At 38.7% G+C, this 24,749-nt stretch overlaps 1 protein-coding gene and 1 long non-coding RNA gene across 2 annotated transcripts in view; one reads left to right on the forward strand and one right to left on the reverse strand.

Moving 5' to 3' along the window:
• The window catches only part of KCND2 (potassium voltage-gated channel subfamily D member 2), a 533,766-nt gene that overhangs the window by 475,245 nt on the left and 33,772 nt on the right, over positions 1–24,749 (forward strand). The gene's annotated exons all lie outside the window — the stretch shown is intronic.
• Positions 7,337–24,749, reverse strand: part of LOC132242689 (uncharacterized) — a 54,471-nt gene continuing 37,058 nt past the window's right edge. Inside the window, exons 3-4 of the long non-coding RNA XR_009454695.1 lie at positions 8,333–8,409; positions 7,337–7,397 (exon numbers count right to left, since the gene is read on the reverse strand). This is a non-coding gene — a long non-coding RNA (uncharacterized LOC132242689). The remainder of the gene's footprint in view (positions 7,398–8,332; positions 8,410–24,749) is intronic.

Here is a 24,749-nt window from a genome sequence, read left to right on the forward strand (position 1 = left end):
ATGAAAACTCAGATAAGGTGACTGCCAGCACTTTTTGTCTGGGAGAAAGTTACCTCCCAGTTCTTGCCTGGACAGGCAATTTAGTTCCTTCCCATATGTCCCTGGATCCTTTCAAGCTACTGCCTAATGCTAGAGGTCAGAGAGTGAGTCCAAGTAAGTCTGTGTACAGGCCCTTTAAGAGGAAATGCCTGGGAATCTTAGCAGCCCTCTGTCTCCCTCAGCTTCAATACCCCTGGTTTGTATAGCCAGAAGTTACAGGGACATCTCTTTCCAGCACTGGAACACTTGCTCCTCCATAGCCAATACAGTGGGGCCTTGACTTACGAGTGTCCTGACTAACGAGTTTTTCGAGATACAAGCCATCTCTTGGCCGATTTTTTGCTTTGAGTTGCGAGCTAAAATTCGGGTTACGAGCCAGCTTCAGATACCCCACTGCTAGTTGGCGCAGCAAACGTCACAGTGAACACCACAACATCAGCCCAGCATCACGTGTCTCACTCGTTCACTTTTTGATTTGACATACGAGTAATTTGAGTTACGATCTCAATCACGGAATGAATTAAACTCGTAAGTCAAGGCCCCACTGTATATCCCTCCTGATTTAAAACATGCCATACGTGGGTGTTGGAACAGCAATGCCTTGTCTCTGCCCCTCCTACCAGTCTCAGTGTGGCTTCTTCTTTAATTGAAGGGCTTCCATTCATCCAGATTTAAGGTGGTTCTGAATGTTGGTTATTCTGTAGTTTAGTTGTAATTTTGATGTGGTTGTGGGAGGAGGCGAGTACCATGTATACCTAAGCTGCCATCTTGACCCTCTTCTCCTAGTGGTGATAGCCTAGACAATTTACTAAACCGCTCTGTGGCTCATTTTTCTAAGTTTATAAGTGATTATGATGATGATGCTAACTATCCTTTTTCTTACTGTTATCATTATTATTAATCTACCTTGTAAGGTTTTTATGAGGATTAAATGAGATAGTATATCTTTAAAAAAAAGCAGTAAGAAAAAGTGACTGGAACATAGTGTGAAATCAGTAAATATAAGCTATTAATGACTACCATGAGTTATGAGCTAATTCGCATACTATCTCAACTTAAAATAATGGATGAAGTCATACTTGTATAAAAATCATTCAATAAATATTTACCGCATCCCTACTGGTACCAGGCTACAGACTAATTGGCTAGGCCAGGGGTCCTCAAACTTTTTAAACAGGGGGCCAGTTCACTGTGCCTTAGACCATTGGAGGGCCGGACTATAGCTTAAAAATAACTATGAACAAATTCCTATGCACTCTGCACATATCTTATTTTGAAGTAAAAAAACAAAACAGGAACAAATACAATATTTGTATTTGCATGTGGCCCGTGGGCCGTAGTTTGAGGACCCCTGGCTAGACCTTAGGAGTGAATCCTAATGTTGGACCCAGTGAGTAGGCTAGGTTTCTAATAACAATTACCTTATAAAAAGAATTTGTTATTGGAATTTGACATGTATTTCTCCCTCAACACCAAAATAACAATTTTGTTCTTTGGGTTCAAAAATGGGGAAACAAGCAAAAACTACAACCCTGGCTGGGTAGTTTAGTTGGTTAGAGCAGTCTCAATTCACCAATGTTTTTTATTCAGTCCCCATCAGGGCACATATAAGAATCAACCAATGAATGCATAAATAAGAGGAACAACAAATCAATGTTTCTCTCTCTCTTTCTCTCTCTTTCTTCTTATCTCTCTGTCTCTCTAAAATCAATCAATAAGATCTTTTTTAAATAAAAAAAATGATTCTTCTATAATTCTTTTCTATACGCTTAGTTATTTCTTTCATGTAAAAAATGTATATAAATATGTTCATTACAGCATTATTTACAATAGCCAAGATATGGAAGCAACCTGGGAGTCCAAAGATAGATGACAGGATAAAGAAGATGTGGTACAAATATACAATGGAATTTTACTCAGCCATAAAAAAAGAATGAAATCTTGCCATCTGCAAAAACATGGGATGGACCTAGAGGGAATTATGTTAAGTGAAATAAGTCACACACAGAGACGGGCAATTACCATATGATTTCACTTACATATAGTATCTAAATAAAAATAAACAAACAAAATAGAAAAAACAACAACAACAAAGAAATACCAAAAACAAACTGATGGTTTCCAGATGGGAAGTGGATTGGGGGGGGGGGGATAGGGGGGGACTAGGTGTAAAAGGTGAAGGGATTAAGAAATACAAATTGTCCCTGAGGTGGCTCAGTTGGTTGGAGTGTCGTCCCATATACTAAAAGGTTGCGGGCTTGATTTGCCATCAGGGCACATACCTAGAATGTGAGTTGGATCCCCAGTTGGGTCTTATACAAGAGGCAACCCATCAATGTTTCTCTTACATCGATGTTTCTCTTGCCCTTCCTTTCACTAAAAAAAAAAGAATCAATAAAACACATCCTAGGATGAGGGTTAAAAAAATAAAAGGACAAATTACTAGTTACCAAATAGTCACAGGGATGAAGTACAGCATAGGGAATATAGCCTATAATATTGTAAAGGCTATGTATGGTGTCAGGTGAGTACTAGACTTATCAGGGGATCACTCATAAGGTACATAAATGTTTAACCGCTATGCTGTGGACCTGAAACTGATATAAGATTGAATGACAACTGTAATTGAATTTTTTAAAATTAAAAACAAAAACAAGTTAAGTTTTTTAAATGTATATAGGGAGAGCGGGGGCAGGCTGGAGGGCGTCCATGGGGAAAAGAGGGCATATATGTTATACTTTCAACAATAAAGAATAATTTTTAAAAATAAAATTAAAGTGTGGTATATGCGCACAAAGAAATATTTTTCAGCCTTAGAAAGGAATGCAATTTTGATACATGTTACAACATAGATGAACTTTGAAACATGATGCTATGTGAAATAAGCCAAACACAAACGGACAAATATATGATTCCATTTAGATGACTTTTTAGATTAGGCAAATTCATAGACAGAAAATATAACAGAGACTATCGGGGGCTGGATGGAGGAGGGAATGAGAAGTTATTTTTTAATAGGCACAGACTTCCTATTTGAGATGAGGAAAAAGTTCTAGAAATGAAAAATGGTGATGGTTGCCCAGCATTGTGAATGTGCTTAATGCCAGTGAATGCACACCTAACATGGTTAAAACTGTAAATTTTATGTTATGTATTTTTACTACAATAAAAAAGAATATCATCCCCTTAACATTTTTTAATTTAAAAGTTTCTAAATAAGTAAGAATTTAACTTAGGAAAAAAGAAGACTAGTTGAGATGGGAGGTGATTAAAGTCTAGAAAATGAAAAAGATGGATGGATTCAAAGACTGGAACATCCAAACTATGGCTCCATCTGCAGAGGCAGAGGACATATTCATTCATTTATTCAAAAGCATTTCTTAGGCTCCTAATTTGTATGAATCAGAGTGGTAGGTCCGAATGACACAGAGGTAACCTGAAGCTGGGCTCAAAGGAAACTAATAAGTGACGATGACTTAGGGTAAACTAATCATGATGACATACGGTACAGAAATGAAATGATGTTGTTATGGGGTCAAAGAGCTAGAATACAGAAAAGGAAAAAACACCATTAAACTCAGGAGCATTTCCAAGCAGAGATGAGAATTTAATCTTAAAGGATGAATGAGCTTTCCAAGGAAAAGAGAGATCGACACGAAAAACAATAATGCTGCCACCCTAACGAGAGAATACTGTTAGAGGAGAAGGTGGAGGCAACAACTTGACACCCGAGTTTAGTCTTAGACCTGTGGGTGTTTTTAAACAATGACAGAAATACAACTCGACATTTCAGGAGCTGGAATGTACCATTATGAGTCATCAGAAAATAGGTGGTGGTATGTGAAATGAGAGAGGAAGAAACTCAGGATAGAACCCTAAGAAACACTATATTTCAGGCATGGTGGCATAAGAGACACAAGTGAATGAGAATGCAGGGTGGCTACTAAGTTTGAAGAACCGGGACAAAAACTCTCACGGAAGCTAAGAGTTAAGAGAGCTTCAGGGACGATGGCAAGTGCCAAAGACTGGTAAAGAAAGATTAGATCTGAAAGGCCTCGTGAAAAACAGGATGTAGGGTGAGTTTTGATTAACCCTTGATGAAGTTTATCTCTACAGAAAAGGCGATAAATAGGACAGTAAAGTAGATGTACATTGAGTAGTGAGAAGAATCTTTTTAATGGAAGTATTTTGATTCAAATATACCTATTTTGATTCAAATATGCCTATTTAAATAGGTATATTTATTGCAAATAATGAGCCAATAGAAAGACATGCTTCATATGGCTAACTCATATTAATTATGTTGATCATATGAATAAGGGTGACTACTTAAAAAAGAATGCTTGCAGAGTTCTCTGTGTCCATACTAACTCCCTGTAGGTAGCACTGTGTCTTATTGCCGCTATATGAAATGTTATCCCAAATTGAGCGATCGCCTGTTCAATTTACAAAGCCAGAGCTTTGTCACATGGAATACCTAACTAAATTCATGTCTAGTTAAATGTCTGTAATACATAGAAAAAAATTAGGATACTAGTTATACATTTTGGCTATAATAGCAATTTTTGCCACGTGGTAGCAATTTCTGCTACATGGTTCCATTCACAATGAAGAATTAAAGCTTACAAAACTCCCTGCTTGCCCAGTGGGGAATGGGACACGAAGTAAAGTAGGCACTAGGCAAATTTAGGATGGAATTTAGGATGCCTAATTGGCCATATTTCAAAGGAGGGCTATCTTTCTAAATCAGTTGCCCGGGAGGTTGTATTACTTCACTTTGTGATTGTTCACTGTCTTAGCTCTGCTTACACAATTCTAATATAACAATGAAAAAAGTAGAAAACAGCCTCAAATGTGGATGTGGAATCTAGATGTCCTCATTGGCCCAGTGATTTTGGGGGGAGACAGGTGGTGGGGGGGGGTGTCTGTATTGGCACTGTTGAGAAATTCTTGAAGAGCTGCAGTCCAAAGAGATAAAGCACCTGAGCATGAGTCAAATTTTCACACGTGCCAATTTCACCGGCACACGAGCTGCATACAACCCTCTCTGCAACCAACTATTAAATTAACACAAAATCAGACAGCCCCTGCCCTTCATCAGCAATGTCCTCCAGCAATTACCCAGGGCAGTGTTCTTCCATTCTTACTCCTGCCTGACAGGAGTCAGCACGGAGACAGCGCCTTCCAGATGGCAATGTTCGGGGCGCTGGCACACTGCCTTGCCAATGCTGTGACCTCTAGTGGAGAAAAATTACCTGATATTGAACTGGGGGGTGTTGTTGTTTTTCTCACCCTTTATAGTTAAAATAACGGGGAGCAATGTAGCGAGGTTGACAGCGTTTGGCTGCCAATCTGTTCTTTTAGACAACTACAAGTGGAAAATGACCTGAGCCCACTCATCTGCTGTCACGTCCAGAACAGTTATCCTATAGCACTGGACCTAAATGATTGCTCTAAGCTCAAGAAGAGAAGAAAGCGCATCCCCAGAGTGAGAAATTGGATATGTATCCGAGGTCTGTGGCACTGGGAGGAGGAAAAGTGCTGATACATCGCAGGTGGCGCTGGCGGCACCGTGGTGTCAGCAATGTCACTTCCGCAGGTCACATCAACCTTCCGCAGCCATCGACAAAGGCTCTGACATGCCTGGCACCAGGCCAGGGGCGAGCCAAATCCTATCTTGTAGCTACATAAAGCCGCTTCATTTCAGCACTAGCCCGGTGCTCTCAGATGTCTCATGAAACATTTGACAAAATGCTATGTTCATTTTAGGAAGTCATCCACAGCTCTGGCCGTTTCCCCAGGCATCTCTCTATTGCCAATAATACAAATAGCAATAGCTAACACTTATGAGCTTTTACTGTATGCCCGGCACCGGGTGCTAAATTTATATTCATTTCACCTCACATAATAATGGCTATTGGCCAAATACCATCCAGCTCTGTCTACTTTCCTTCTAATAGAATCCTGATTGAAAACGTCGAGATAAAGAATATTACCTTTTACAACCTCTCTCAGTTTATTCAAGAAGAACAAAATCAATATCCGCTTAATCAACCATACCATAGCCAAGGAGCAATTTTTAGAAAGAGACATTTCTAAAATATCAGAATTTCATAATAAATTCTGGTTTATTTATGGATGATACATTATTCAGGATGGTAGATTCCCAAGATTTTTTTTTCCAGGGGCTTCAGTGAATCTGTTAAATCTTTGAACTTCAGTTTAAATTACAGAAATGGTTCTTAAATCTTAAAGCCCTGGTCAGGTGAGTTTTTTTTTTTTCTTTTTCTTGTAATGTATCTATGCCTGCTCAATGAGAAAATTCACAGCCCTGAGTATTTATGTAACAAGATTTCTGTTAAAGGAATATTTAATAGCTTTTGACCAGATTGCTGATTTCAATGGCAAGCCATAATCATTTCACAGATAGTAAGAAAAGAAACACAATATAATAAGGGCATAATATAAACCATGTCTAAAAGCTCACATTTTGAACCTAATGTATGTTGAACTTCAAGAAAATTGGTAAAATATTTGCTATTTTTAGTCAACCGCAAAGGCAAACCTGGGTTAAATCCTGTTTGCCCCTTATTATTTGGTTGAACTTGAGTAAATTACTTAATTTATGTAAGTTTCCTTGTCCCTACATATATTATACTACATTCATATGGTTTAGAAGTAGTATATGTAAAACACAGCAGGTGCTATTGATAGCAAGTATTATTGCCATATTTTAGCTTTTAAATATACTAAATAAGATAGAAAGTCCTCTAAAATGACTGAACATGTAGAATAACTTTAAACCATATTTAAAAGGAATTAATATTTCAATTTCTTTAATATTGCCTATTAATGTTCTCCTTGGAAATAAAAAGTGATTTGTTAGATATGAATTTACCAAAAGCAAAAAGTTTTTATTCAACAGAAACAGGATTAGATTATGTCTGGGATCCTCATATAGTCTGAGAATAGAAAAAAAATTAATGGAAGGAACCCAGAGACCCAAGTCCTTATCTGTGTTCACACACTTTTTCTGGAACCTTGAGTAGCATCCCTCCTGAGACCTCAATGACCTAAAGTGCAAACAGAAGGGTTGAATTAGATAATCTGCATGGCTTCTAAAATCCCCTATCCATGTGCTCAAAATCACAACTCCATCAGCAGAAACTAATTCCTTTGGTTGTATATATTGGCAGGCAATATGGTACAACAGAAAGAACAGACAGTTTGCAGTCAGACAAAGCTGAGTTCCAATCCAGCTTTGCTTTCCCATTGCATGACCTTTGGCAAGTTACTCACCTTCTCTGAGGCTGTTTTCTCACTTGTAAAATGTTGATGATAGCTACCGGCCTGGGATGCTGTGAAGATTAGAAATGGTATTGATATTCAATAGTTTGTCTGGAATTCAATTAATCTTAGCTATCATTTCCCAGAGTCCTCCAGTAAAACGCAAATGCTTTGGGAAGGAGGATTTTTCAGGTCATTTGTGGTTGCCAGGAACAGAGAGCCACTCAAATCCAATAAACGAGAGATGTGAAGCAGTAGCCTTATAAGGTTACTAGAGGCCTGGTGCAAGAAATTCGTGCACTCGGCAGGGGTGGGGGTTGGTCCCTCAGCATGGCCTGTACCCTCTCACAGTCAGAGAGCCCTCAGGGGATTTCTGATTGCCGGCTTAGGCCCACTCCTTGTGTGGCTTCTGGCTGAGCAGCCCTCCTCCTGTGGGAGGGCACTGACCACCAGGGGGCAGCTCCTGGGTTGAGCGCCTGCTCCCTAGTGGTCAGTGCGCATCATAGCGACCAGTCATTCTGCTGTTTGGTCAATTTGCATATTAGCCTTTTATTATATAGGATAGATAATTCCATGGATCTCAAGACAAGGATCTGAAACAGGGAATTGAAAAGGAATAAAGGTCTCTTTCTCTCTCATTCTCTCTCTCTCCCTCTCTCTCTCTCTCTCTTTCCTCATGTGATGTGTGTCCTTCTATCAGAGAATCTGTTCTGTTTCTCTCTCCTCTTTCTTCCTATTCCAGCTCTAATAACCCACAGTTCCCTGGACCTACTACTGTCTCTCCTATCCCCACAGGGGTCACTTACTTACTAACTTCTATTTCACTGACAGCTATGGATCAGAAAGTCCTACCAGAGGATGGGGCATGCAATCCACTGTCAACCTCATAGAGTTAGACTGCAGGAAGACATTTTGGGATACGTACACAGCACAGGCTAGTACCCCAGCATAAAACTAGTGCAGAGGGTAACGGGAAAGGCTTGTTACTACCTTAACATTAACTTACCGACATAGGATGCACAGAGTTGGAGTTGGAATGGAAATAGCTTTTGTGGAGCCTGAAGCTTATATTTTGAGGTCACTCTTTAAGATAAAAAAAGAGTTATAAAAACAAAATTTCATAGAAAAGTAAATATTTACTTAGTATTAAAAAACACAAAATATACATTTTAAGAAAGTTGAATAGTATCATAAATATCACAAAATCCAGAAAATATTTCTATGATGAACTGCTTATCACACATCTATAATACCTTTTTCCTACCTTTTTGGCTTGCATACTTGTAGATCACCTCCTTGCATAATAACAATAGTTGTAACATTTTCTATAGGAGAATATAAACATAATTCAATCTTTTGAATAACATGGTTGATCAAAATTTGTTTTTCTCTAACTGATCATTGAGATGCATAAAATAGACATTTATTTTTCTACTATTACAGATTTCTTTCCTAAAAAACAAAAATTCTGCCTTTCTGAATGTAACACAGTAGAATTCTACTTTAAATTTTCCGTTGAAAGTGTATGATACAGAGTACCCTGAATTACTAATAGGAAAGCACTTGTCTTTTGACTTGGTGTTAATTAGAACTGAATCTTTTGCTTACCAGTTTACACATCTGATGATGTGAAGAATTTTCCCCAGACTAGCTTCTGGCTAGTCTGGGAGAAGCCCACCTGTTACCTGTGCCAGATGATGTAGAATAAATTTATATATTGGTACATATTTTGCCTTGCACTTTTTGCTCAGGTACAGGGAGGTGGCACAGAGTGTGGTAGGTGTATTCCTGGAAATAATGCTTATACCGGTACAGCTATAACAATAACTATTCATGGAAGTAACTGCAAGTCATATAAATGTAGTCCATAAACTTCAACTACATATATGCCCAGCTCAACCCTTTCACTAGATCCCACCATGTTCCACATTCTCTAATCAGAGGGCAAATATGAAGGAGGGAAAGTTGATGTGGAAAGAGGGAGCACTAACCTAGAGTGGTTACAATATCTTACTCTGGAGAATTAAACAAAGATATACATGACACTGAACACATTAGTAGACCCCTCTCAGACCCACGAAGTTTATGCTTCGTTAACTGCCTCTCACTGGAGCAAACAGGGGACTGTCAAGCACTCCCTATGCTGCGGAGGACAACCAGCCAGGCTGACACAAAGGGTTCTGGGTAATCATGGAGAGATCGCTGCTAAGATACAAAAAGTGACAGCCAAGACCAGCTTCACCTATTATAGTATTGTGCTCAGAGAGAGTTCTACATTGCTAGCCTCTCTCAAATGTCTCTGCTTGAGCAAGAAACTAGTTAACTTTGTTATCAGAAAATTGCACGGGAGGGATTTATCCATTGCTAGTGGGAGTGGGGTTCTTGGGGTGCTGCTGGAATAGGAACTTCCAGAGGCTCCTACAAGAGGGTCAGATGTGGTGGAAAGCTTCATTTGTGTAGAGTTACATCCCTGGGTTTCCAAAGTTCCCTTCCCATTCAACGAGTTCTAGGAAATGTGTAGCTGGGATTCAGCAGAGCTAAAAGCAAAGCCAGTGTCCAGAGTTTCCTTTCCATGTGGAGTTAAGTCCAGCATAGCATCAGGCTAATCACCGTCCATTAGTCTATTTTGTATGGGATCCGCATGGCCCACAGCCATGGCGAGTGAAGAGCAAGAGAGACCTGCAAGCCAGCAGCCAGGCACAGCAGCAAGAAAAAAAGGGCAAGAGAGCAAGAAAGAACGCCTCTGCTTAGGAGCTTAACTATCAGATCTTCCCACACTTCAGTGGCCACACCTACATCCCTACTCTGGCCATGCCCTGTTCCCAGGTATGACTGACAGGCAAGCACCCTCTGTATGCCATTTAGACTTTACCGGGCATGCATCTGTTCTTTCTTTGCCTAGTGCCTTCCTCCAGGGCCTGGAGGGTATTAAACTGCAGCTTTCTGGCACAATGTCATGCCTATATTACTTGGCCTTCCCTTTGCTCCTGCTTTATACCCAATGGTACTACAGCCAAACTCCAAGTTCACAGGAATGAATCATAATAAGAGGAAGATACCTAGATAATTTCAGTCCACTGCGAGGACAGCGAAGTATGACAAATAGTTCCCATGGGCTTTTCAAACTTCTATCATAACTGGTACAGGAGGCAGCTACATATGTTTGCACACCAGGACTAAGGAATTATTTTTATTTGCAGACATTTATAATTGCCTTGCCATTGACTGAGCTATGAAATATTCAAGTCTGGGCAGGGAGCAGGTAATTTAGTGCAGCAATATTTTCTCCTCTGCTTCATTATGAAAATTGAATATAATTTAAATTATACAGTAAGGCAATGGCAAATCTTTTAGCCAGGAGGGCATTGCACTCTTTAGCCTCCTTTGAAGGGAGAGACAATCATAAACAAGATCAACCATCTTCACAGTTCTTTGGGTCTGGGTTGATTTTGCATTTTCTCCTGATGTGCACCCCAGTTCTGAGAGCATATGGTCATACCAAGAACAAGTGTCCTTAGTCACCATCACAGCTTAGAACGGTCTTGGTTTAGGAGCCTTCTAAGATTGGGACTTAGATGATATCAAGAAAATTAACAAACCGAGGTTTTCTGGTCTGTTTAACAGATGAGAAAACTTAGTCTTATGAAGGTTAACTGCTCGCACAGCTGGTAGATAGTGGCATTAGGATTTCTACCCAGGGGCTGGCAGAGTATGTGTTCTTACTCAATTCATTCTCAATAAGCTCACTAAAGCAAGAGATCTAGTAATGATAATATCTGTACAATTTTATGAGACTAGAGCTACTACGTTCCTTTCTCTGCTCTGCTTCTTACATTTACATTAGTCAGTTCATGCTGCTATGTTCTAGGGGACACATTTTTCATCATTCTACATTGTTTCTCACTTTTTTTTTTTTTTTACTTCTCTGCCACAATTCAGTTTAATAACCAGCTACAGGTCCCTGAAGTGATGCTAAGGTTAAATTTCCCAAGCAGATTCAGGTTCGATCCCAGCTTGCTTCTTGAAATCTGCCTGGTTCAGATTTCAGTTCTGCCATTAATAATATGTGTGTATTTTCTTAAACTAGACTACAATTAGAAAATTTTGTACTAAAAATGTTCCTTAGTCATTCATATACATATGATACAAAAATATATAATGTATAGTATATGTTATGTTTTATCTACATTTACTTATAATTTATAAATGATAAAATTAAAGTAACAAAGTAGAGTTATAAATTGTTTGAGAGATGTCATATTCTCACACCAAATATACTGATTTTAGCATTTGATCAAAGATTCAAAGAACTGATTTCCTCATTATATTGTCCATGTACTTTTAGATATCTAGGTTTATGTTCCACATCTTATGCAACATTTATTATTTACTCATTAAAACTGAAGGCTAGTATATGCAATTCAACTTTGTATTTTACGTTACCGGGATGCTTAAAACAGCTCAGTGTCTGATAGATGTTCTTTTCCAAACCTAATTTAAGGAGACCAAAGGCCCAATTCAAAGAAATAGCATTCTGCTAGGAATACAACTAAAATCAGGCAGGCTGTGGAGGGCCACACTAAGAAAAGACACTCAGACTTCCCCAAGGTAGGCCACATAAAGAAATAGCCATTCTTGTCACTGAGAATTTGACATGAATTCTTTGAATTTCTTTAGGAATAAGTGACAGACTTAAATGGGCCTTGTGGTTTATATAAATTCTGTTCCGATTTAGTTCCGGGAACATCCTGGTTATATTCCTTGAGACTGGGATCTGGGAAAAATTAATTCATAGCAGATTTGTAGGAGTGAGTTTCGTTTTTTAAATTTTGGTTCACTTTAATATGAGGATCCACTGAAATCTGTATTTATAGTTAGAGTCATTATTTTATTTTAGAGCCAGCTTCTAATCAGGCAACTCAATAAGTGAACAAATCAAAATACACGAGTAAGGTAGACAGTAAACAAGCTTATTGTGCAAAAAGGATCCTAATAATGGTAAGGAAGATGGAAAAGACTGAATATTTATGCTGTGCACAGTAGTTGATGTCACAGGTGCTCCCTCCCAATTTAAAAGATTAAAAGTTGATATGCTTAATCCATTTTGAGTTTATCCTTGTGTGTGGTATAAGAAGGTGGTCTAGTTTTTGTTGTTGTTGTTGCACATATCTGTCTAATTTTCCCAACACCATTTATTGAATAGACTCTCTTTATCCCATTGTATGTTTTTGCCTCCTTTCTCAAATATTTATTGGCTATAAAGGAATGGATTTATTTCTGAGTTCTCTACTCTGTTCCATTGGTCTATATGTTCATTTTTATGCCAGCACCATGCTGTTTTGATAACTATAGCCTTGTAGTTTAGTTTGATATCAGGTAGCATGATTCCTCCAACTTTCTTCTTCTTTATCAAGATTGCTGAGGCTATTCTGGGTAGTTTTTAGTTCCATATAAATTTTTAAAACATTTTTTCTAGTTCTGTGAAATATGTCATTGGTATCTTGATAGGAATTGCATTGAATCTATAGATTGCTTTGGGTAGTATGGACATCTTAATGATGTTAATTCTTCCTATCCATGGACATGGCATGTTTCCACTTATTTGTATCTTCTTCAATATTTTTATTCAGTGTCTCATCATAATTTTTTGAGTATGGGTCTTTTACATCTTTGGTTAAATTTATTCCTAAGTATTTTATTCTATTTGAAGCAATTGTGAGTGGTTTTTTTTTTAAGTTTCCCTTTCTGATAGTTCATTATTGGTGTATAAAAATGCAACTGATTTCTGGATATTTATTTTGTATCCTACTGTTTCACTGAATTCATTTATCAGTTCTATCAGTTTTTTGGTGGAATTGTTAGGGTTCTCTATATACAATATCATGTCTTCTGCAAATAATGACAGTTTTGCTTCTTCCTTTCTAATTTGGATGCCTTTTATTTCTTCTTCTCTTCTGATTGCTGTGGCTAGGACTTCCCGTACAATGTTGAATAAATGGTGAAAGTGGACATCCCTGTCTTGTTCCCAACCTTAAGGGAATACTTATAGTTTTTGCTCATTGAGTATGATGTTGGCTGTGGGTTTGTCATATATGTCCTTTATTGCACTGAGTTATGTTCCTTTTCTTCCCACTTTGCTGAGAGTTTTTACTATAAACGGGTCCTGGATTCTACCAAATATTTTCTCGGCATCTCTGGATATGATTATGTGTTTTTTTATCCTTCAATTTATTTATGTGGTGTATAGTGTTGGTTGTTTTGTGGGATATTCTACCAACCTTGCATCCCTGGGATAAATCCTGCTTGATCATGGTGTATGATCTTTTTTAATATATTGCCAGATTTTGGTTTGCTAATATTTTGTTGAGAATCTTAGGAGAAAACATAGATATAGTAAAATCTTGGACATTTCTCATAGCAATATTTTTTTCTGATATATCTCCTCTGGCAAGGGAAACAAAAGAAAAAGTAAACAAATGGGACTACATCAAACTGAAGAGTTTTTGCACAGCAAAGGAGACCATCAACAAAATGAAAAGACAACCCACTTAATGGGAGAACACATTCACCAATGATACATCTGATACAGTGATAATATCAAAATTTTATAAGGAACTCATAAGACTCAACACCTAAAAAGGCAAAAATTTCAATTAAAAAATGGGCAAAAGACCAGAATAGAGATTTCTTCAAAGAGGACATACAGATGACCAATTGGCACATGACAAGGTGCTCAGTGTCACTAATCATCACAGAGATGCAAATGAGAACCGCAAGGAGATATCACCTCACACCTCTCAGAATAATTTCATCCATAAATCAACAAACAAGTGCTGGTGAGGATGTGGAGAAAGGGAACCCTCATGCACTGTTGGTGGGAATGGAGACTGGTGCAGCCACTGTGGAAAACAGTATGGAGTTACCTCAAAAAATTAAAAATGGAACTGCCTTCCAACCCAGCAATTCCACTTCAGGGTATTTATCCGAAGAAAACTGAAACACTAATTTGAAAGAATATATGTAACCTTATGTTCATTGTAGCGTTATTTACAATAACCATGATCTAGAAACAGCCTTAGTGTCCATTAGTAGCTGAGTGGATAAAAAAAAGCTATGGTAAATTTATACAGTGGAATACTACTCTGCTGTAAAAAGGAAGAAAATGTTACCCTTCGTGACAGCATGGATGGACATGGAGATCATTATGAAAAGTGAGATAAGCCAGTCAGAAAAAGACACGCACCATATTATTTCACTCATATGTAGAATTTAATGAACAAACTGAACTACCAAGCAAAATAGGGAGAAACTTATAGATAAAGAGCAGGCAAATAGCTGGGAGATGGAGGGGTTGGGGGGGCGGGGGCGGAAGAGAGAGAGAACTCATGGACCTAGACAGCAGTGTGGTGATTGCAGGGCTGTGGGGGTGGAGGTGGAAGAGGGCATAAATGGTAATGGGGGAAAAGTTGCTGTGATCAGTCTCAGCTGATGCTTCTTGCCCTACTCTTGTCAACACAAGCCCTAAAAAGACTGATATAAGAAAGCTATTTCTTTCTTTTTTTAAATCCTCACCCAAGGATTTTTAAATTGAGAGAGAGAAAGAGAGAGAGAGAGAGAGAGAGAGAGAGAGAGAGAGAGAGAGAGGAACATCAATTGCCTCTCAAATGTACCCCAATTGGGAAAAGAACCTACAACCTGGGTATGTGCCCTGACTGGGAATCAAACCCACTGGCACTCCAACCAACTGAGCTAAATGGCCAGGTGAAAGCTATTTTTTTATATTATAGGCCTAATTTGTATTTGTATTTATGTAGCCTATTTCATTTTTTAAACTTTCAGTGTTGTAGTTTTCCTTTGAATTTTGGATTGCTGAAATATATATATTTTTAACTTGATTTTATAATCTAGGAAGAATATAAAAGCACAAAAGAATATTAGATAGAAAGAACAAACAGAGGTTCATAATGAAAAGTATAAAACAGTTCCACCTAAGAAAATGAATTTTATTCTATTTTAAGCCAGAAGGAAATGAAAAGAAACAGGTTTCTTAAATTGGAAGTTCAAAAACCACCTGAACCATATGCGGAATCTATCTCAGGTTGCTTCCTGAAAGACTTTTCTCTCATCCGTAAGGTCCAGAATGCCTGGGTTCAGCCGTTGAGAAGCATGCACTTCTGTCTGCGTAGCATCCTTTGCAAATAGGGGTGAACATGTGGTCAGGCTCACCTGCCACTTCTCACCTCTCCTCGGATTGCCTTTTGGGGCATTTAACCCCTCTAAGCCTTTTCTCCCTTATCTGTAATTAGGGCAGTAATAGTACCTACCTCACGTGGGGTTCTGAACTTATTATAAATGTGTGTTCCATATAAGATTCTTACCATAGTGTCCAAAAATGTTATTTATTGTTTAGCCAAAGTAGACTAAAACTTCCAGAATTGCAGGAACTCAGCCCTATATAAGATGAGCTCCTTGAATGCTTATTCTAACTCCATGTGTCAAGTCATCTCCAACAGCCCCTAGATAAGGCAGTTTGGAGTAATAACCTCCACCACAAACAGGAACATGGAAAGAGTGACTATGCTCACCTCATATTTTAAAGATTAGGAAACAGTTTCAGAGAGGTTATGTACTCCATGTCACAGGGCTGGTAGGAGACAGAGCTGAACTTGACTACACATGTTCTAATTACATGTCTTGCCATGATTAAAGTGAAATAATTCACAATCGTGTTTTTTCCAATAAAATGCCATCAACTGGAATCTCACAGGGACAGTGGGGGTGGGAGAATGGGTGGGAAGAGATCAACCAAAGAACTTGTATGCATCTATATGCATAACCCATGGTCATAGACAATAGTGTCGTGAAGGCCTGGGATGGGGAACAGGCATGGGCCGGAAGGGGGGCCATATGTAATACTTTCAACAATAATGATTTTTTTTTAATACTATCAACTGAGAAACAGTAACAAGGGGCATAGTACACTTGTGTTTACAATCTTAGTACAATCTAAGCTCTTTTGGGGTTTTTTTTAGCAAAATCTATTCAAGTCACAAATCTGGTCAAATGTGCCATCTGAGAGGGACATGGATAGTGATAAATTCCTCCCAAGTAAAACTCTCATTCTTTCAAATGATCCTGTCATCTCTTACTAATATAAAATTAGTTGCATCAGATTTTTCCTGAAACAGTTAAAGTTCCAACTGGGCTTGTAGACCTCGTTGTAATTGGGAAGTGTTGCTGTAACGTTATTAGTTATGTGAACTACACAGTCTTCTTTTTTTCTTCTTTATTTGATTTAATTTTTTTAGAATAGTGAACTACGCAGTCTTAAATGTGAGGGTAAACACCTCAGAAGTTCTGGATTGTAGTGACATACTATTCTTGCTTTGGATTGATATGAGTAGCAAATCCAGACAAAACAATTTTACAGCCCTGTAATAATATTGGTTTGATAGCCAGCCTTTCTTCTGTGCAATAGCTTATTCCAAGAGAACTATAAAATATTTTTTAAAGGTTTTTGCTCATATCTGGAGGAGAGCACATCTTTTACAGTGCTTTTTGAGCACATCGATTGTTATTTAATCTCTCATGATAATAGACAAACAATTAATCCAAAAACTTCAAACATTTGACATATAACTCTCAGTCCTTTAGTTTCTCAAAAAGAAGTTCACTTGTCTTCCAAAAAGGAGTCGTTTCTTTGCTACATGCTTTCATTAAGAATGGTACTGATATGTCCATTCAGAATTTTAATTTACCATCTAAAGATGGTCAGATAAAGCTTTCTTTACATGATAAGAAGGTTCCGACAAAGAAATAAATTACTGTTTTTTTTATCTGATCATGTAAATAAAGACACGTGTTGGTTACAGAACAAAATACAATTAACGTATGAAAGTGTTCAGCTCTAATTCATAGATTTGTTTATATCACAACACAGATTAGCCAACATTGTGCTTGTAAGCAACTATCCATAGAAACAACTAATCACATGAATGTAGTTTACCAGTTGCTATTTCTTACCTTCGAACTCTTGTTCCCAGAATTGCATATTAATTTGTAATCATAACTTAACAATATTAAGATACAGTTTATCTGCTCTTTCTGTATCATCCTGTTTGCTCACATTTAATATTTTGGCATTTACCTTCCCCTGGGGGAGGGGGCATGATGGCATAATAAAATAGAACATAAAAATGGAAAATCTCATTTCAGTAGCAATTCCTAGCCTTTGGGAATTGAGACATCCTTCTTGTCTTGTTATGATTTTATAACAGGCACCCATTTTTTTTTATTAGAGACCAGAATTAAGTGTAAATTAACTCTTAATTAACTGTTAATTTACACTTAAGAGTTAATTTACACTTGTTGAATTAAGTATAGATTAAGTATAAATTAACAAGAATTAAGTATAAATTAAATCACACAAAAAACTTTTTGGAAATACATAAAGGCTCTTGCTATAAAGACATGCTGATACACCAGAAATCAGTAATTGTGAATCAAGTGTTTAGTGTTATGGCAGAAATCAGGCTGGTGGGAAACGACAAACCAGACACACTCGGAGGTTCAGAAAAGGACTGTTTTATTCGTGCCGGTGCTTGACTCAGAGGAATCCTCTCCAGAGGCTGAGCAAACCAATGCAGCTGGGGCCTGGCCTTTATACCCCCCTAGCTCCTTTGTCTCCCACATATGGACTAAACTTCCAGATATGTCCCTAGTTCCTTTGTCTCACATATATAGACTAAGTTTCCGGTCATTCAGGAAGCCTTCCAGTTTGGGCAGTTTGACGATGCAGGTGAGATTACAGGAACCAAAGAAGTGGTCTGGATAGGTAATTTGGCAAGATTGCCTGAACCAGGAATGTGGTCAGGGTAGGATGATGTAGATGAGAATTTTCCTTTCTCTTTAGAGCCTGAAGATAGTGCAGACCAAATATACCAAACACGCCCCTCACACATCTCTCTGCCTTTCCATGGCATTCACCTTCTGGGACGTTAGAGGTAGAGAGCACTGCCATGACTGATCAAACTTGACTGATTAAGGAGGCTCTGGGCTCGTAGAGGCAGTTATTATGACTCACATCTCTGCTTGCACATGGCAGGGATTTGGCAGGGATTTATAATAAGATTGTCTCTGTGGCCCCAAAGCTTGTTTTCTTTTGTTTTAGAGAGGCTAAGACTAGTGTTGGGGTGGGGGTCGGGGGGGAGAAAGCTGTGGAACCAGGTAAGTGAGAAAGTAGAAAACATTGCTATACTTACCTACTTGCTTTCAGTTTATAACCATTTAACTGTTGGCAGCTCTTCGTACCTGAATGTTAGGCCCTGAGAATGAGATCCTTCTGCTCACAGAAGACATTACCATGTGAAGGGTGGATGTGCCATATGCAAAAGTGCAAAAACAGCTGAAACAAACTCATTAAAATTATTCTCAGTCACTTATGTGAGGACTCTAGAATTATAATTACTGCTGGATTACTCTTTTTTGAGTAGGAAAATTACGAAGAGGTTAAAACAACACATCACATATATCATGAGGAAGACCAAAGGGCTTAATATTAACCTATATCAATACAATTCCACATCCCGTTTCCTTAAATGGTGATATATAAGTGGGTACATAGTGACAACTCATAGAAACCAAATTTATATTAAATCCAACATGTAACTTTCTATGCAAGTTCTCTGCTTGCAATCTTTCATGAAAATCAGTTGTAGTCTCATTTGATTTTTGTCATTAATTAATTATTAGGGAGTTAAACTTGTATCCATACTTAATCAGTCTAGTTTTAAAAAAACTACTTTTCTTTTAATGTGAAATTTGTTTGAGTTCACTCGCAAATAATTTGCTGAGAGAACTTTCTTACTCTTCCATTCACTTAGTAAGCTTAAGCAAAATCCCACTCAAAATTATAATATTTCTAGGCTAGCAGGAGCTCATAATTACCTAGATCCACTCTTGTTTAAAATCTTCTATAATCTTTTGGGATGTTTCAACAAGGAAGACTCACTAAGAGAAAACAAAACAAAACTTTTTTTCATATTTTTCCTTCTAAACTATAAAATAATTAGCATTATACTATCTACAAACAGTAAATCAAAAAGCATAAGTAAAGTTAGGAAGTTATATAAAAACTTGCTTTTTTTCTGATTTTATTTACTAGAGTTTAAAATAAACAAAACATGTTGGCCTCATTCCCCTTTTGACTTCCCTACATTAATTTGTTTGTTGGGTTCTCTGCTCTCTTCCCTTCACAGAGGGAGGTTTCAGAAATGCATATTGACATGCTCACTGCAGGCTTATGCTGATGGAGAATTAGCCCTCCGTTGTGTAGCAGTCAAGTTCTATTTAGTGGTTTGACTGGGAAGATCAATACAGGGTCTCTAAGGCATAATGGCTGGCTCCATTCACTCTTACTAGACAAACAAACACCTTTTTAAAAGTCAGTTCATGAAAAAAGCTTTTCCTAGGCACAACCAGCTCTGGGTAACATTTTTCAACAGTTCAAGTTTGAATTTCAGTGCTGCAGGCTTCATTTCTGGCCCCTTTTCCCTTTGAGTGTGACTTCTCTCCAACTTTCCCCGATTAAAACCTGCCTTTAAGAAACAATTTGAAACAAAAATTTAATCCCAAAGAATCATACATGAGTTCAAAGGCTTATTGTGTTACTACTCTCAGAAGAGTTGTATTTTAGCAAAGACAAGAATTCTTAGGCAAATAGGTCTCTAGTTGTGGGATTTAGTAATTCGAAGAGCAAGAGAGATATGAAGTTGGCAGGAAGTCATCTCAGTTTGATCATCACAGAAGAAGTTTACACCACCTACTCATAAGACCATCCCTGCTGCTAGGAGTTGCCTGGCAGTCTCTTAACACATCCCTTCTCATTTATTGCTTTGCTAATTCCTTTTTACTCTTCTAGATTCAGTTCAAGCCTTGCCTCTTTGTGGAGATATTTCCCCAGTACATTCAACTCTTAAGGAATCCCACAATCATTTCTATTTTAGTAGTAATTACACTTAACTGTTATTTCCTATGTTGCCTTTCTCCCTACTGCAAGTCACTAAGAGCAAGGACTGCTGCTTTTAATTTCTGTCTTCCCACACTTGGCAGAATATTTGGAACATGGTACATCCTCCCACAACCCCCGTACCAACGTTACATAAGTAGTAGACAGCAGCCAGCTCATTCTTCCTTTCCTCTACTCTACACCCAATGACACCAGACATTCAGTAATGGGCAGTAGTAGAAACAGGGCAGATAAGGTGAAATACAGAGGCTCCTCTACTATCTTCCCCAAGAAGTTACATTTCCTAAAGTCGAGAATTACGAAATGTTTGAAAAATATGTTTAGCAGTATTGAGGTAAAGTTTTGTTGAATGATTGCAAACTCTTGCATAGGAAAGCACTTACTCTTTCCAAAGTGAGTTGACTACACAGAGAAGGTCTCTCTAAATCAGGGATTGGCAAACTACAGCCTGTGGATTAAATACAGCCCATCCCCTGTTTGCGTACTGCTTGCGATCTTCGAAGAGTATTTACATATTTAAGTGGTTAGAAAACAATCAAAAGAAGGAGAACATTTCTTGATACATCAAGTTCTACGAAATTCAAGTTTCAGTGTCAAGAAAAAAAAGTTTATTTATTTATGGACACTGACATTTTTGCTGGATTATAGTCACCCTCGTTCATTAATAGATCATCTAGGGCTATTTCTGCACTCCAATAACAAAGTTGAGTAATTGTAACAGAAGCCCTCTGTCCTGCAAAGCCTAAAATAGTCTAAGTGAGTATATTAAGAACCACAGAGACAAACTGATGACATTATTTTCATCTCTTGTTATTTTATTTTTTACATCTATTTTTAAAAATAACTCAGAAACAACTAAGAATGAGGAAAGGCTATTCACTTAGGCTTGAGGAGAATAAACCACTGGGGAGTCTCCTCTGTGTGAATAGCAGAGGGGTAAAAGGCATAATTAACAATTATTTCCAGTAGAAGTTAGATCAGATAAATCATGAATGCAAACAATAACCTTAGGCATCTTGGAGATAGGAGAAATATACATAGAATCTTGAGATAATGTGAGTTCAATTATTTGTTTACTAAAGGCCTGCTGCACGATATTTGTGCATAGTAGGGTCCCTAGGCCTAGCCTACAATCTTTGGGGTGACCGGCAGGGCAATCAGGGCCCCCACTCACACCTGCCTTGGCCTGGCACCGCCCACTCACCCGCTCCCCCTTCCCGCTGTGGTCCCACTCTCTTTGGGGCCCAAAGGAGCTGGAAGCACCTCCACTGCTGCCAGCGCCATGTAGCTGACGCCCATCATGTTCCACACCACCCCCTGGTGGTCAGTGGATGTCTAACTCCCATTCAGCGGAACTCCCACTTGTGGGGGCAATTTGTATATTAGCCTTTTATTATATAGGATTGCTCCAACTTCCTTCCTTAACTGTGAGATCTTTGGGTGGGGAGAACACCAAGTATTAAACTTATTATCTGTATCAAAGTACCCCACTTAATATAGGAACCAGACAACTTTTTGAGGAAAGAAGAAAGGGAAAAGAAAAAGAAGAAAAATAGACTTCAGAGAAATATTTGCTTTTAGCTTTATTGTTTACTTTAACTTCTTTTTCTTTTTCTAATAGGTGGAAGTTTGCTACATTAAGTGCTCTTATCTAAGCAGACAATTTTATTTGTATTTATAAAACCACTAGCAAATATTTCAGGGACTACTTCAAGGAATGTTACTTCTGCTATTTCAAGTTTAGGCCTCCTAATGAAAATCAATCATTCTTGATTACATAGTTTCTGCTCTTTAGAGAGGCTAAAGCATTGTGTTGTGAAGGCTTTACCCTACAACTGCAAGTAAACTGTTATCATAAAACTTCATTAGTGGTAGAAACACCAACTTGGCAAACAAATCTTAAAAATGTATCCCAGCTATCTATGGTAATGAAATCTGTAATGGAACCACTATGTTCATTCTTGTTTTTAATTTAAAGCACACATCATATTTTTCATTTCAGTGCCCAAACCCTCATCCACAATCTTATATTCTGCTTTATACATACTAACACTTTTCCTTTATTTAAATTTATAACTAACAGCCAGGCTTTGACATGTTTAGCTATAGACTTTCGTTATTATAATAATAACAAACAGGAAGAAATCATATGACAAGACAGCCTGGGAAATGCAGCACTTGGTAGCTAGTAAGAGGCATAACTGTTAGCATTGTAATTAGCTAGTTATTAATGATAGGAAAGGAGCAAAAGGGAGGCCAGACATTATAAGCATGGCCACCTGGGCAGCTACACCAGGAAGCTGCAATTTCACACTCCCCAGGGAACCACTGGCCCATTCCCTTCAGGTCATGGGAGATAGGGAAGATGGACGCATGTGCAATAAAGTCAGGCTGATGTAGGGAAGGTGCCTGTCACTCAAACCTGGAACAGCCTTGGCTGGTGTGCTCAGTGGTTAGAGCACTGGCCCGCACACTAAAGGGTGGCAATTAGATTCCAGGTCAAGGGCATGTACCTGTGTGGCAGGTTGGATCCCCAGTCCAGTTGGGAGGTAACCAATCAATGTGTGTGTCTCTCTCTCACATCAATGTTTCTCTTTTTCTCTTTCTCTCTTCTCCCTTCCCTTCCACTCTCCCTAAAAATCAATAGGGAAAATATCATCCGGTGAGGTAATAAAAAAAATAATTAAATGGATCTTTGGTTTAAAACAAACAGACAAACACACACACACACACACACACACACACACACACACACTGGGACAGAGATCATTGGCTAGAGGAGGTGGGGCCAATGCAAGCTCAAAAAAATTGGGGAATACATAATCCCCAGACAAACGAAGTTCCTCTCTCTTGATCCTCTGTCTTTGCTCCTGCCTGTGTTCCTTTCACAGCCATGTGGCCCGAGAAGCTTCGTGGTCCATGACCATGTGGACCCCACATGCAATGGACTACAGCTGGGAACACAAGCTAAGCTGGCCTGATGCTGGACTGGGCTGTGTATGTGAAACGGAAACTCTGGGCAGTGGCTGTAATTCTAGCATTCCTGAAGACAGAACTGAACTGTCTGTCTTGTATCTGTGTGGCTGGATGGAGGGAGAGGGGTCTTGGAAAATCAGGGGTTTAATCCCACGCAATAAATGCCACTCATTCTCCTGTGCCTATCTCAGAACTTTTTTTCCCGTAACATCACAAAAAGCCTACTTACACCAGCAACAGGTGGAAACACAGAGCGCACCCCACTGATAACATAACCAAACAGGACCCCCAGGCTTTCCCCACAAAGCTGTGCTCTGCCCACCCACCATGGCTCACTGCTAAGGTCCCTTCTGGATCCAAGATGTCATGACCCAGATGCAGAGCTGTTGTTTCGTTGATTGACTCCAACCAAAAAAACAACAAATATAACAAGAAAAATAACAACAACAAAAGGAAGAACTCTATCAGCAAACAGGCTCATGAGCAACTGAACTAATTGTGGAACTATCTTCATTTTTAAAGGTAACTTGGTTTTACATCTATTCACCTGTCCTTAAAATATGCTTATTTATTACTGATGGCATCCTCAGCGATCTGCTGAAGAACACAACTCTGAAATGATTCATTCTAATTCAGAGCTTCTTGCCAACTCTTAGATACCACAGAGCTTGGAAACCCTGGGGGCCAGCATGTATTACACATCGTGCCCATTTTACACAAGTAGAAAATTTTACAATCATCAGATCTAATTAGACATCTTTATAATACTGCTTCGTGTTTGGCATGTTTCCCCTCATTCTGTCAAAACAGATATTTTGGTTCTTTAGTTTGTCCTCAATTTACAATGGATTGAAATGTACATCTTTGACAAAAACTAAAAAACCTGGAGCCCACCCCTAACTTTCCCTTCATACTTAAGCAGGAAGGTGGATATGGCTGAGAAGTTTCAAAAATTAGAATAACATGACACATGGCATTGCTACCCAATAAGGCCCTATCACTACCAGGGTGCTAATTCTAGCAACATGTAATTTTCTGCTTTTAGGGGGAGGCCTTGAGTTCATCAACAAAGGCTCTACACTTGGTCCGTCTTGGAACAAGAATGGACTTTAGCCACGAGCCATGGTGGGTGGGCAGAGCATAACTTTGGGGGAAAGCCCTGGGTTCCGGTTCGGTTATGCCTCTTACTAGCTATCGAGTGCTGCATTTCCCAGGCTGGCTTCTCATCTGATTCACTTCCAGTTTGGCCAATGGGAGCACTGGTAGGAGATTGGGAGGGGACGGGAGAGGAGTCAGGGTCTTTGTCCTCCGTCTTCGTATCTTCCAAGACAGCAGCTGAGCCTCCGTGGTGGCCCCAGCTCCTCTGTAAAGGCCTGGTAAGGACCCTTGGACTCGGCAAGCTTCCTCCTGGCTTGCCTCT

This window comes from Myotis daubentonii, chromosome 10 (assembly GCF_963259705.1).
Source record: "Myotis daubentonii chromosome 10, mMyoDau2.1, whole genome shotgun sequence".
Taxonomy (NCBI): domain Eukaryota; kingdom Metazoa; phylum Chordata; class Mammalia; order Chiroptera; family Vespertilionidae; genus Myotis; species Myotis daubentonii.